An 11,482-nucleotide genomic window follows, 5' to 3' on the forward strand; every position below is an offset into this window, starting at 1 on the left:
AACGTCTGTTTGTTATTACGCAATAGCCAGCCCCGCCCTAACCCACACAACTCCTCTGGGCTGACTACTGACCAGCTCTCCGTCTAACGGGTCCAGAAAGTCCCTAGAACCTGATATTACCCTGCAATGAGGCTGTGAGGGACAATCTGTCTAAGCTGGTTGAGAAATACTGGTTTAGCTCTAACTACCTACAATCCAGAAGTTATGACCCTTTTCAGTAAAGAAGCAATCAGTTGAGTCGCCCTCACAACTGCATAACCCCAATAACCACTTCTGTTAACGGTCGCCCTCTCTCTAAGAATAACCACACTTGTTAACGGCTAGATTAGTTTTAGCGACTTTGTGAGTCCCAGGGTCATTATCTGTATAACAACTAAAGGAAAATCTGGAGCCACCACATTTCTAGAATCATGTACATAGATTTTACATGAAGTAGAAGAACCATAACCAATAAAATGACTCAATTAATTTCAATGTCCACAAAATTTATTAGAATTTTGATATATATATTTATTTAAGCAAGCTTTGAGCAGGAGTAAATGACAACTGGATTAATAATCAATGATTGTAAATATGTAAGAACAACAAAAAGTTTAATTAAGATCAATCACAAACCTATCCTGACTTCTTTCCCTAAACTGTGCCATCAATTGACTAAAAAAGGCTTTGGGGTGCAGGCAGACTCATACCCAGGTGGTACAGAATCTCGGCAACAGAAGACTTGAATATCCTTGGACAGAGTCTTGTCTTAGTAAGACAAATCCTCCTTTGAATAGGAACAAAGCAAAGTTGGCTGTTATCTTCCAAACATCCCAATCTTCATCACTCTTTGTGGCCTTTGTCCGATTCCCAAGTCCGCTGCAGCATTCTTGAGATCTTTTGGGTTGAGTGCGAAGCCACGATCAAATCAGCAGCCAGAGCTGTTGGGTGTCGGGTCCCGTCTCCCTTTCAGCGGTGCGAAGGCTTGTCTTCCCTCTGGTTCCACGGCGCGGCTTCTTGCTAGTCCATTGGCCTGCTGCTGCCAGCTCGATCCGCCAGAGACAAAGAACCACAGCTCTCTGCTTCTCCGTTTATTTATACTCTTTCCTCTAGCTGTTGTGTTTGGGGAGATGGTATACGTGACTTCTCAAGCATTTGATTACCTCTTCGAAGGTCCCATACTTTCCCATATTTGGTCGACGCCCTGTCCACTTCTGCTTTATTTGTTTATTTCAAATCCTTGGCTTGGCTCTCGGATTTCCTAATTTGGTACAAGACCAGGCAACCCCATCCTCAAGACATGTCCAGGCTTGTCTCTGCACCCACAGACTGTCCCTATTCTTTTATTATGTGATTTCAGTTCTTTATATGCTACACGATTACCATAAATCCTCAACACAGTCATTTTTATTATACATTTCTCAAACCATAACTGGTTGAAATTCATTAGCTTTAATAATCAAATAAGATTATAGTACTTGCAACTTGTGATTCAACTGTTTTATATAATCATCAATAATCAACTTCAGAATTTACTCACTTTATAATCATGAATACATCAACATAATACACTTTTTCATAATCAACAGTGAATCAACATACAAGATTACTTCAGTCTCTCAGGCCTTTCTTGATCTGTTTTCTGCATCAACCTGGACATACCAGTTTTAATCTAATAATCCAAAAGTTTACTACAAAATACTTCAGCTCCTCTTTCTAACGAAGTGACATTTGCACATTTGCTCATCTTGTTGGCCTGCGATGTGATGATGCAAACATTTTCACCTCAGTTCACCTCTCTGTGTTCCCGTTCTCATGATTGATCTGTGGCGAATCTTCTGTCTTGGTTTGTGTTACACATGCAACCAAAGAACCAAACAATACTAAAACAAAATCACTATAAAAATCAGAACATCGTTTAATTACAAGCACATCAGAAAGTTTGCAAGTTTGCAAACCAAAACAGCAACCAAACAGATGGGCGACAAAAAATGCGACTGCAGAAACAACAGCAACAACAAAATCCTACCAAATATTTTTGTCCCGTATCTAGAGCAAATATCTTCCACTATAAATGAGCCGAAACCAACTCAAGAGCAACTTGATCTCTGAAAACATTCAGGACAAAGTGAAAGACTGACCATGTTGGAGAGAGGAGTGAACCTGATGCAGATGTTCATCCTGACCGACTGGCTGCTCTGATCCCCGACCTTGACCACAAAAGAAGATTTAAAAATATTTTTGATGAAAATGGTTTCTTATTTGGTAATTCCTGTGTGTTTAACGACATCGATGTGCTCTGGTGGGAATATGACAGCGTCAGAAGGAGATGCCCTCACATTTTGACTTGATGAAGTAACAGAGCAGCAGCAGCAGTAGGATGAGAACGATGAATCCAATCACTGATCCAAAGACGAGGCCAGTGGAGCTTCCAGGTCCGGATGCAGCTGTGATTAGAGACGGATAAAGATTGCAACCTGTGACAATGGAAGTGCACAAAACCAACAAACAAACTGTGACGGTGAGCCACGCAGGGTGAGACCCACCCTCATCATAATTTGGTTTCACTTTAGTTTACTTTGTAGTTATTTTTAAAAAATATTTCTTAATGCCGTATTTTCAAACATCAAGCCGTTGCTTTTTTTCCTCACTGTAGCCCTGTGCAGCTTTCCTTCAACCACCAGGGGGCTCTTGAGCATACAATATATTATATTTCTTCATTATCCTATAACAACTTACAATGTTTATATGGAGTGCTCACATATTGACGCTGCAAGGTCAAAAGTCAGTTTTATGTTGTATTAATACCATTTTTTTGTTTGACTTTTCTCAAACTCCCCCTACCTGCAGGACAGATGACTGAGGTTCCTGAAGTCCAGCTGTTGGCCTCGTTGGACTGAACCACATGCATCAAGCTTGGTGGGGGTGTTTTGGGACTCATTTGATGGTTTTGTGTTAGTTGTCGTGTGGCAACCATTTTGTTTTCCCATATGGTTTCACTAAACCAGTATTTAAATGTCCTTATGTGTCATTTCAGGAGGTCAATTAGTTTGTCTCATGTCAGTTTGAGGGTTTTGTCAGTTAAATTTTGGAGTTGAGTAATTTGAGTTGACCTCTCTCATTGTTTAATTGCTGTTACATTTCTCATATTTTGGGGGTAAATAAAAGCCCACTTTTTTGAATTCTACACTTGTGTTCTCCATTCTGCACCCTTGGTCCCTGACACAAACAAACACACAAACAAACACAAAAACAACCATTCAAGAAGATCAGTGCATTAAGAATCTCACCTTTAACAGCCATCCAGCTCTGAGGTGAAACGTCCTGAATGTTCACACTTGTAGAAACCTTCATCTGACTGAGACACTGCAGAGATATTCAGCTCTCCTCTGCTGTCATTTTGGATCAGTTTGTCATTATGATAGAAAGTCACATTAGAAAGTTTGTTTTCTCCTCTCAGTCTGCAGCACAGAGTGACAGAAGCTCCTTCAGTCACAGGATGGACGGGGCTCACCAGGAGAAATCTTCATCTGTGAACCAGTCAGAGAAAATGAAGCTTCAGTCAGAAATCAGCTGCTGGAGACAATTAGAGAAAAACAGGTTATATAGAACAAACAGAACATTTTATTTCTATTAGATTTTTACATTTTAACTTGTCCACCTTTTGTTTAAGCACTAATATGAGGAACACTTGTGAAAACATAGCGCTACACAAATAAACTGCAGAAACTCTATGTTGACATGGTTAGTAGCTGCTGAAACAGCAATGAAGACTTGATGGTAGGGATCAAAAATGCACAAAAAATGTTAGACATTTTGAGATGCCTTTCTCTGGTGGATGACTGAAGCTTCATAACAACTACTTTACATTAATTGGGAACAAAAAGAAAACTGGTCTATTTGAATTCAGTTCCTTTTTTTGTGATAAACCATAAAATTTGTGATGAATGAAACATGTACATTAACATACCATTGATGCTGATGTTGACTGCATTGCTGAACTCTCCTGATCCAGACTCACACCAGTACACTGATTTAAAGGGCCAGTAACTGTTAATGGTGCATGAGGATCCAGTCATTTTTCCCCAGTTGGAGCAATATGACAACCTCTGATATGTTTCTATAAACTCCTTCACTCTCCACTCTGTAGAGTTTCCTCCACAGTTCAGTGTCACAGACTCAGAGGTGAAATGTTGATCTCTGTCAGGACTCACTGAGAGAGACGCTGCTGGATGAGGATCTGAATAACAACATACAGAAAATAATTGCTTGAAGCTAACAGAGCCATAAAGATTCTGTTTCTAGGCTGTTTCTTTTTCTGTGTTGTTTGGAATATGTTTGAATTGTTTTGGTTATAATATCTAAATAAGAAACACTTTTCCCTTTTAGATAGAGCCTTTATTTGCTTTGATTTTAAAGTCTTAGTCACATCACTTGGCACGCTTGTCTGCAATGGTGAATATTGCAGACAAATGACTGTAAATATCATTATAGTTCACAGCAATTTATTTTTATGTTTTATTTTTGTGAACAGTATAATTCTTATTTTGTGTCCGAAAATAAAAAACAAAAAAACAACCTAAGTTACAAAACTCTGTTAGGAGAGGTTGATGTGACTATTTTTGTGAAAAAATGTTGATGTTTCACAAAGATTTATTTGACTATTTTGAACTTTTGTAAACTGATGAAAACAAACTACAGAGAAAATTCTATCCATATGATCTTTGAGACTCACATATTCAGAGAAATAAACAGAACTGACCTGATGACCAGATGAACTTTGGTTCACTGTAATCAGTGAAATATTCTGGGTTTCCTCTTCCAGCTCTACATGCAAATACTGCTGTGTGTTTCTGTCCAGTAATGATGAAGGAGTTCTCTACAGTCCCACTGATGCTACCAGCTAGCAGCTCATATCTGTAGTTGTACTTTGCTAAATCAGGAACAGCTTGATACCAGTAGAACCTCCATCCTGCAGATGAAGGTTTAACCTCACAGCTCAGAGTCACTGAGGCTCCAGGACTCAACCATGATGGAGACACAGTCAGGACTGGTGGAGCTGTTGGAAGAAGATATTCAGTTAAAATAAATCAAATACTCTGTAACTTGTTGAAAATTTCAAAATCTTTCCAAGAAATTATAACTCCATATTTTTGTTTTACAGTTTTCCAGATCACAGTCTAATATTCTGCTAGAAACATTCACTGATGGCTCTTATTTGAAGAAGAGACACATTGAAGAGCTGAACCAATTCAGTTAGTTTCATTTTAAGTAGCTCCAAAACAAAACATACCATATATGCTGATGTTGACGGCATTGCTGAACTCTCCTGATCCAGACTCACACCAGTACACTGCTTTAAAGGGCCAGCGACTGTTAATGATGCATGAGGATCCAGTCATTTCCCACGAGTCAGAGCAATCTGACAACTGGTCAACAGAGGTTATTTCTCCATACTCCATCTCTCTCCACTCATCATATTTTTCTCTCAACTCTTTCACTCTCCACTCAGCAGAGTTTCCTCCACAGTTCAGTGTCACAGACTCAGAGGTGAAATGTTGATCTCTGTCAGGACTCACTGAGAGAGACGCTGCTGGATGAGGATCTGAAAAACAACATGGAGAAAATAATGAACACAGATAAAACTCTAGCTAAACCCTAACAATTTCACTCGTAGTCTTCTAAGACTCTTATAATAATGAAATTCAAGGTGGATCTCCAGGAGGGGAAAAGGTGAAACCTGTAAATGAAGGACGGTCACAGCTTAATGAGTCCATTAATCGCTTGCATGCAAAGACTCAAACATGATTTGTAAGAGCTCTAACATATTTAGCTATTCAGTTTCATTTACCATGAGAACATAACAGTTAAAATGTAAAAATATAGTTAGGAATGGTTCAAGAATTGACATTTCCTAGATAGCTTCGTTAAACTGCGTTGCAATTTTACTGTGACCCAGGAAACATAAATATGCTATGACTAAGTCTAATTTAAGTCTGATGTCATTGGAAATAAAATGGAGGAAGAGAAGAAGACAACTGAATAAACTGGATAAAGTAGATGAACACATGAACATCGATGGGAGAAAACCAGAACTGACCTGATGACCAGATGAACTTTGGTTCACTGTAATCAATTAAATGTTCTGGGTTTCCTCTTCCAGCTCTACATGCAAATCCTGCTGTGTGTTTCTGTCCAGTAATGATGAAGGAGTTCTCTACAGTCCCACTGATGCTACCAGCTAGCAGCTCATATCTGTAGTTGTTCTTTGATAAATCAGGAACAGCTTGATACCAGTAGAACCTCCATCTTGCAGATGAAGGTTTAACCTCACAGCTCAGAGTCACTGAGGCTCCAGGACTCAACCATGATGGAGACACAGTCAGGACTGAATCTGGTGGAACTGTTAAGAAGAGATTCAGTTAAAGTAAATCAAATACTCTGCAATATGTTGAAAATTTCAAAATCTTTCCAAGAAATTATAACTCCATATTTTTTACAGTTCTCCAGATCACAGTCTAATATTATGCTAGAAACATTCACTGATGGTTCTTATTTGAAGAAGAGACACATTGAAGAGCTGAACCAATTCAGTTAGTTTCATTTTAAGTAGCTCCAAAACAAAACATACCATTTATGCTGATGTTGACTGCATTGCTGAACTCTCCTGATCCAGACTCACACCAGTGCACTGATTTAAAGGGCCAGCGACTGTTAATGGTGCATGAGGATCCAGTCATTTCCCACGAATTGGAGCAATCTAACAACCTCTGATATGTTTCTCTAAACTCCTTCACTCTCCACTCAGTAGAGTTTCCTCCACAGTTCAGTGTCACAGACTCAGAGGTGAAATGTTCATCTCTGTCAGGACTCACTGAGAGAGACGCTGCTGGATGAGGATCTGAAAAACAACATGGAGAAAATAATGAACACAGACAAAACTCTAGCTAAACGCTAACACTTTCTTTGTTTTTTTGTTAAAGACTTTATTGATTAATTTGAAATCAAACCACACACTCCTCTTTGTATTTTTATCATTGAATTATGTTTTCATTGAGGTTTGGTTTAGTTGTGCATCAATCACCTCTCCTCGGGCTGCCACCTTATCGTGGTGGAGGGGTTTGAGTGCCCCAGTGATCCTAAGAGCTATGCTGTCTGGGGCTTCATGCCCCTGGTAGGGTCACCCAAGGCAGACAGGTCTTAGGGGAGGGACCAGACAAAGCGCGGCCTGAAGACCCCTATGATGAATAAAAACTTTGGCTCTCGTGTTTTCTCGCCCGGACGCGGGTCACCGGGGCCCCACTCTGGAGCCAGGCCTGGAGGTGGGGCACGTTGGCGAGCACCTGGTGGCCGAGCTTTTACTTATGGAGCCCGGCCGGGCTCAGCCCGAAGAAGAAACATGGGTCCCTCTTCCAATGGACTCACCACCTATGGGAAGGGCCACAGGGGTCGGGTGCAGTGTGTGATGGGTGGCCGAGGGAGAGGGTCCTGGCGGTCCGATCCTTGGTTACAGAAACTGGCTCTTGGGACGTGGAATGTCACCTCTCTGGTGGGGAAGGAGCCGGAGGTGGTGTGTGAGGCTGAGAGGTTCCGGCTAGAAATAGTCGGTCTCACCTCGACGCATGGCTTTGGTTCTGGAACCAGTCTCCTTGAGAGGGGCTGGATGTACTTCCACTCTGGAGTTGCCCACGGTGAGAGGCGTCGAGCAGGGGTGGGCATACTTGTTGCTCCCCATCTCAGCGCCTGTACGTTGGGGTTTACCCTGGTGAATGAGAGGGTAGCCTCCCTCTGCCTACGGGTGGGGGGACGGGTTCTGACTGTTGTTTGTGCTTACGGGCCAAATGACAGTTCAGCTTACCCACCCTTTTTGGAGTCCTTAGAGGGGGTACTGGAGAGTGCTCCTCCTGTGGACTCCCTCATTCTGCTGGGAGACTTCAACACTCATGTGGGCAATGACAGTGAGACCAGGAGGGGTGTGGTTGGGAGGAACGCTCCATCCGATCTGAACTCGAGTGGTGTTCTGTTGCTGGACTTCTGTGCTCGTCACGGATTGTCCATAACGAACACCATATTCAGGCATAAAGGTGTCCATATGTGCACTTGGCACCAGGACACCCTAGGCCGCAGTTCGATGATTGATTTTGTCATCGTTTCGTCGGATCTGCGGCCGTATGTCTTGGACACTCGGGTGAAGAGAGGTGTGGAGTTGTCCACTGACCACTACCTGGTGGTGAGTTGGATCCGGTGGTGGGGGAGGATGCCAGTCAGACCTGGCAGGCCCAAACGTGTTGTGAGGGTCTGCTGGGAATGTCTGACGGAGTCCCCTGTGAGACAGAGCTTTAACTCCCATCTCCGGCAGAGCTTCAAACACGTCCCTGGGGAGGCGGGGGACATTGAGTCTGAGTGGACCATGTTCCGTGTCTCCATTGTCGAGGCGGCTTATCGGAGCTGTGGTCGCAAGGTTGTCGGTGCCTGTCGTGGCGGCAACCCTCGAACCGGTTGGTTGACACCTTCGGTGAGGGATGCTGTCAGGCTGAAGAAGGAGACCTACCAGACCTTTTTTGCCTGTGGGACTCTGGAAGCAGCTGATGGATACCGGCGGGCGAAGCGGCTTGCAGGTCTGGTGGTTGCTGAGGCAAAAACTCGGGCATGGGAGGAGTTCGGAAAGACCATGGAGAAAGACTTCCGTATGGCTTCGAGGCGATTCTGGTCCACCATCTGGCATCTCAGGAGGGGGAAGCAGTGAAGCACCAACACTGTGTACAGTGGGGATGGTGTGCTGCTGACCTCGACTCGGGACGTTGTGGGATGGTGGGAGGAGTACTTCGAAGACCTCCTCAATCCCACCAACATGCCTTCCATTGAGGAAGCTGAGCCTGGGGACTCTGGGTTGGGCTCTCCAATCTCTGGGGATGAGGTTGCCGAGGTAGTTAAAAAGCTCCTCGGTGGCAGGGCCCCGGGGGTGGATGAGTTTCGCCCGGAGTATCTTAAGGCTCTGGATGTTGTTGGGTTGTGTTGGTTAACGCGACTCTGCAGTATTGCATGGACATTGAGGGCAGTTCCCCTGGATTGGCAGACTGGGGTGGTGGTCCCACTGTTTAAAAAGGGGGATCGGAGGGTGTGCTCCAATTATAGAGGGATATAGTGTGGTTTTCGTCCAGGTCATGGAACACTGGACCAGCTCTACACCCTCAGCAGGGTCCTGGAGGGTGCATGGGAGTTCGCCCAACCAGTCTACATGTGCTCTGCGGACTTGGAGAAGGCGTTCGACCGTGTCCCTCGGGGTGCCCTGTGGGGGGTTCTCCAGAAGTATGGGGTACCGGGCCCTTTTATACGGGCTGCCAGGTCCCTGTATGACCGGTGTCAGAGTCTGGTCCGCATTGCCGGCAATAATTCGGGCTTGTTCCCGGTGAGGGTTGGACTCTGCCAGGGCAGCCCTTTGTCACCGATTCTGTTCATTACTTTTATGGACAGAATTTCTAGGCGCAGCCAGGGTTGAAGGGATCCGTTTTGGTGGCCTTAGGATTGCATCTCTGCTTTTTGCGGATGATGTGGTCCTATTGGCTTCATCGGGACGTGATCAGCAGCTCTCGCTGGAGCGGTTCGCAGCCGAGTGTGAAGCAGCCGGGATGAGGATCAGTGCCTCCAAGTCCGAGACCATGGTCTTGAGTCGGAAAAGGGTAGAGTGCATTCTCCGGGTCGAGGGAGATGTCCTACCCCAAGTGGAGGAGGTCAAGTATCTCGGGATCTTGTTCACAAATGAGGGAAGAAGGGATCGGGAGATCGACAGGCGGATTGGTGCAGCGTCTGCCATGAAGTGGGCGCTGTACCGGTCCATTGTGGTGAAGAGAGATGAGTCAAAAAGCGACGCTCTGGATTTACAGGTTGATCTACTTTCCCACCCTCATCTATGGTCATGACTGGAAGAACAAGGTCATGGATACAAGAAGCCAAAATGGGTTTTCTCCATAGCGTGGCTGGGCTCTCCCTTAGAGATAGGGTGAGAAACTCGATCATCCGGGAGGGACTCTGAGTACAGCCGCTGCTCCTCCACATCGAGAGGAGTCTGTTGAGGTGGCTCGGGCATCTGGTCAGGATGCCTCCTAGACGCCTCCCTGGTGAGATGTTTCGGGCACGTCCCACCGGAAGGAGGCCCCTGGGAAGACCCAGGACACGCTGGAGGGACTATGTCTCTCGGCTGGCTTGGGAACGCCTCGGGATTCCCACGGAGGAGCTGGATGAAGTGGCTGGGGAGAGGGAAGTCTGGGCCTTCCCTCTTAAGCTGCTACCCCCGCGACCCGACCCCGGATAAGAGCAGAAGAATGGATGGACCACACACTCCTCTTTGTATTTTTATTATTGAATTATGTTTTCATTGAGGTTTGGTTTAGTTGTTTATTAGTCAGCTGATGAGATCTCAGACTATGACTAATCTTGGTCTAAAGGTTCTGAGTGAAGTCACTTGTACTCTTCTAAGACTTTTATAATAATGAAATTCAAGGTTGATCTCCAGGAGGGGAAAAGGTGAAACCTGTAAATGAAGGACGGTCACAGCTTAATGAGTCCATTAATCGCTTGCATGCAAAGACTCAAACATGATTTGTAAGAGCTCTAACATATTTAGGTATTCAGTTTCACTTACCATGAGAACATAACAGTTAAAATGTAAAAATATAGTTAGGAATGGTTCAAGAATTGACATTTCCCAGATAGCTTCGTTAAACTGCGTTGCACTTTTACTGTTACCCAGGAAACATAAATATGCTATGACTAAGTCTAATTTAAGTCTGATGTCATTCGGAAATAAAATGGAGGAAGAGAAGAAGAGAACTGAATAAACTGGATAAAGTAGATGAACACATGAACATCGATGGGAGAAAACCAGAACTGACCTGATGACCAGATGAACTTTGGTTCACTGTAATCAATTAAATGTTCTGGGTTTCCTCTTCCAGCTCTACATGCAAATCCTGCTGTGTGTTTCTGTCCAGTAATGATGAAGGAGTTCTCTACAGTCCCACTGATGCTACCAGCTAGCAGCTCATATCTGTAGATGTTCTTTGATAAATCAGGAACAGCTTGATACCAGTAGAACCTCCATCCTGCAGATGAAGGTTTAACCTCACAGCTCAGAGTCACTGAGGCTCCAGGACTCAACCATGATGGAGACACAGTCAGGATGGAATCTGGTGCATCTGGTGGAAGTAGAGATTCAGTTAAAGTAAATCAAATACTCTGTAATATGTTGAACATTTCAAAATCTTTCAAAGAAATTATAACTCCATATTTTTTACAGTTCTCCAGATCACAGTCTAATATTCTGCTAGAAACATTCACTGATGGTTGTTATTTGAAGAAGAGACACATTGAAGAGCTGAACCAATTCAGTTAGTTTCATTTTAAGTAGCTCCAAAACAAAACATACCATCTATGCTGATGTTGACGGCATTGCTGAACTCTCCTGATTCAGACTCACACCAGTACACTGCTTTAAAGGACCAAT

The sequence above is a fragment of the Poeciliopsis prolifica genome, unplaced genomic scaffold (assembly GCF_027474105.1).
Source record: "Poeciliopsis prolifica strain line A6 unplaced genomic scaffold, Auburn_PproV2 SCAFFOLD139, whole genome shotgun sequence".
In the NCBI taxonomy this organism is placed as follows: Eukaryota; Metazoa; Chordata; class Actinopteri; order Cyprinodontiformes; family Poeciliidae; genus Poeciliopsis; species Poeciliopsis prolifica.